The sequence below is a fragment of the Colletes latitarsis genome, unplaced genomic scaffold, assembly GCF_051014445.1.
Source record: "Colletes latitarsis isolate SP2378_abdomen unplaced genomic scaffold, iyColLati1 scaffold0158, whole genome shotgun sequence".
NCBI lineage: Eukaryota > Metazoa > Arthropoda > Insecta > Hymenoptera > Colletidae > Colletes > Colletes latitarsis.
Window position 1 is genome coordinate 7,501 of NW_027488508.1, and position 4,055 is coordinate 11,555.

The window sequence follows — 4,055 nt, forward strand, 5'->3', positions numbered from 1 at the left end:
TATATTTGCTTTTTCTCGACAGAGCCACCACCAACTAACTCTCTTATATTTGCTTTTTCTCGACAGAGTCACCACCAACTCTCTCTCGTTTATATTTGCTTTTTCTCGACAGAGAAACCACCAACTCTCTCGTTTATATTTGCTTTTTCTCGACAGAGTCACCACCAAACTCTCTCGTTTCGTATTTTACTTCACAACAGAACATTATTGTATAATGGTATCCCACAACGACAAAGTACGTAGAGCTGCGCTCATGCTGAACATCTCGGGCACTTATTCACGCTGGGCATCGATCGTGGAAGCACGTATTGCCAGGCCCGAAGACTAAGCATTCATGCTGGACAAAACGAGAAAGCGCGTATGTGCTGGTCGAGAAAGCACGTATTCGGCGCCGTACTGTTATGTCGAGGTCAGACACCTGTATTTCATTCTTTGCTCACTTCCAGAGTACGAACCGTAGTTCCATACAATTTTTGCCTTTTAAGCTACGCTCCGTAGAGTGTAGTGCCAGTTATGGTTTTCACAAAATTTTCAATCGCTCGGACTGAAGAGTTGATGCTCGGATAGTACGAGTATACATATTTTAAACGTATACAAGTCACCAACGTCACTCGAGACGCTTATACCACTTCAAGAGCCATTCGGTCAAAGACACCGACTCGTGGCAATGCAGTGTGGAGAAAGTCTGGAACGAGCACGATACAGAACAGTCAGGATGAAATCCCGAGGAGCGACGACTGCTTCTCAACCGAGGTCGAAGAATAGCCGTACGCTCGACGCTGCCCCGACCGACTCGACCGGACCGTCGCTTCTCTTATAGGTACCGAGGCGCCCGCCGGAACGCCGGCGACGCACGGGCTTACGCACGGCCGCTTATGGGGGGAACCGCGCGACCCAACCGCCCGCCCGAACGGCCTGTTATAACTTAGAGCGAAAACCAACACCTGTAATTTCCTTAATAATTGAGCTAGGGCAAAAAAAAAAAACGCTATCTTGTAGGAAAAAAGCAGGGGAACACGATGCCGTCGTTAAAAATATAGATTGCCGTGCTCGTTTTCGAGAAAAAAATGAAAAAATGGTCAAAATCGTCGCAGAACAAAAACTCGACACGCTATCTTGTAGGCAAAAATTAGACGAATTCAAAACCGTAGTTAAAAATATCGGTCGTCGCGCTAGTTTTCGAGAAAAAAACAAAAACGTTCAAAAAATTCGAGATAAAAAAAAAAAAACCAGCCTACCAGATAGAAAAAATTACACTGAACAAATATCATATAGGTCAAAATATGTGTTAGCGTACTAGTTTTCGAGATATAGACGAAAAACCGTCGCCGCCGATCGGTACGTCGGTCGATGCGAAAGCACCGCGCGACCGAGCGCCCGCCTAAAAGACCAGTTCGAACATACCGAAAAATCAAGAAACCGTAACTTCCTTAATAATTGAGCTAGGACAAAAAATCGACACGCTATCTTGCAGGAAAAAATCCGGGGAACACGATGGCGTCGTCAAAAGTGCAGGTCGTCGAGCTCGTTTTCGAGAAAAAAAAAAAAAAATTCTCAAAATTCGACAAAAAAATAAAACGATCAGTGGACCGTGTAGAGAATATAAAACTGCATAAGAATCGTATAGACGAAAATTGGCGTTCACGTGCTCGTTTTTGTGGAAAAAATTAAAAAAGCTCTCAAACTTCGAGATAAAAAAAAAAAAAACCATCTACCAGGTAGCCAACGGTAAACGGTACAAGTATCGTACGGGCGAAAATGAGCGTTACCGTGCTCGTTTTCGAGTTATTGACGAAAAACAGCCTGGAGCGATCGCTCCGGCGGTCGACGCGCGAAAGTTTCTAAGTCCGCTCTGCTCCGAAACACCGCTCCGGCGTCAAAAATCGTCGTAGGACAAAAAATAGACACGCTATCTTGCAGGAAAAAATCCGGGGAACACGATGGCGTCGTCAAAAGTGCAGGTCGTCGAGCTAGTTTTCGAGAAAAAAAAAAAAAATTCTCAAAACTCGACAAAAAAATAAAACGATCAGTGGACCGTGTAGAGAATCTAAAACTGCATAAGAATCGTATAGACCAAAATTGGCGTTCACGTGCTCGTTTTTGAGAAAAAAGTTAAAAAAGCTCTCAAAATTCGAGATAAAAAAAAAACAAACCATCTGCCAGGTAGCCAACGGTAAACGGTACAAGTATCGTACGGGCGAAAACGAGCGTTACCGTGCTCGTTTTCGAGTTATTGACGAAAAACAGCCTGGAGCGATCGGTCCGGCGGTCGACGCGCGAAAGTTTCTAAGTCCGCTCTGCTCCGAATCATCGCTCCGGCGTCAAAAATCGTCGTAGGACAAAAAATCGCCACCCTATCTTGCAGGAAAAAATCCGGGGAACACGATGGCGTCGTCAAAAGTGCAGGTCGTCGAGCTCGTTTTCGAAAAAAAAAAAAAAATTCTCAAAATTCGACAAAAAAATAAAACGAACAGTGGACCGTGTAGAGAATATAAAACTGCATAAGAATCGTATAGACGAAAATTGGCGTTCACGTGCTCGTTTTTGTGGAAAAAATTAAAAAAGCTCTCAAACTTCGAGATAAAAAAAAAAAGAACCATCTACCAGGTAGCCAACGGTAAACGGTACAAGTATCGTACGGGCGAAAATGAGCGTTACCGTGCTCGTTTTCGAGTTATTGACGAAAAACAGCCTGGAGCGATCGCTCCGGCGGTCGACGCGCTAAAGTTTCTAAGTCCGCTCTGCTCCGAACCACCGCTCCGGCGTCAAAAATCGTCGTAGGACAAAAAATAGACACGCTATCTTGCAGGAAAAAATCCGGGGAACACGATGGCGTCGTCAAAAGTGCAGGTCGTCGAGCTCGTTTTCGAGAAAAAAAAAAAAAAATTCTCAAAATTCGACAAAAAAATAAAACGATCAGTGGACCGTGTAGACAATATAAAACTGCATAAGAATCGTATAGACGAAAATTGGCGTTCACGTGCTCGTTTTTGTGGAAAAAATTAAAAAAGCTCTCAAACTTCGAGATAAAAAAAAAAAAAAACCGTCTACCAGGTAGCCAACGGTAAACGGTACAAGTATCGTACGGGCGAAAATGAGCGTTACCGTGCTCGTTTTCGAGTTATTGACGAAAAACAGCCTGGAGCGATCGCTCCGGCGGTCGACGCGCGAAAGTTTCTAAGTCCGCTCTGCTCCGAAACACCGCTCCGGCGTCAAAAATCGTCGTAGGACAAAAAATAGACACGCTATCTTGCAGGAAAAAATCCGGGGAACACGATGGCGTCGTCAAAAGTGCAGGTCGTCGAGCTAGTTTTCGAGAAAAAAAAAAAAAATTCTCAAAACTCGACAAAAAAATAAAACGATCAGTGGACCGTGTAGAGAATCTAAAACTGCATAAGAATCGTATAGACCAAAATTGGCGTTCACGTGCTCGTTTTTGAGAAAAAAGTTAAAAAAGCTCTCAAAATTCGAGATAAAAAAAAAACAAACCATCTGCCAGGTAGCCAACGGTAAACGGTACAAGTATCGTACGGGCGAAAACGAGCGTTACCGTGCTCGTTTTCGAGTTATTGACGAAAAACAGCCTGGAGCGATCGGTCCGGCGGTCGACGCGCGAAAGTTTCTAAGTCCGCTCTGCTCCGAATCATCGCTCCGGCGTCAAAAATCGTCGTAGGACAAAAAATCGCCACCCTATCTTGCAGGAAAAAATCCGGGGAACACGATGGCGTCGTCAAAAGTGCAGGTCGTCGAGCTCGTTTTCGAAAAAAAAAAAAAAAATTCTCAAAATTCGACAAAAAAATAAAACGAACAGTGGACCGTGTAGAGAATATAAAACTGCATAAGAATCGTATAGACGAAAATTGGCGTTCACGTGCTCGTTTTTGTGGAAAAAATTAAAAAAGCTCTCAAACTTCGAGATAAAAAAAAAAAGAACCATCTACCAGGTAGCCAACGGTAAACGGTACAAGTATCGTACGGGCGAAAATGAGCGTTACCGTGCTCGTTTTCGAGTTATTGACGAAAAACAGCCTGGAGCGATCGCTCCGGCGGTCGAC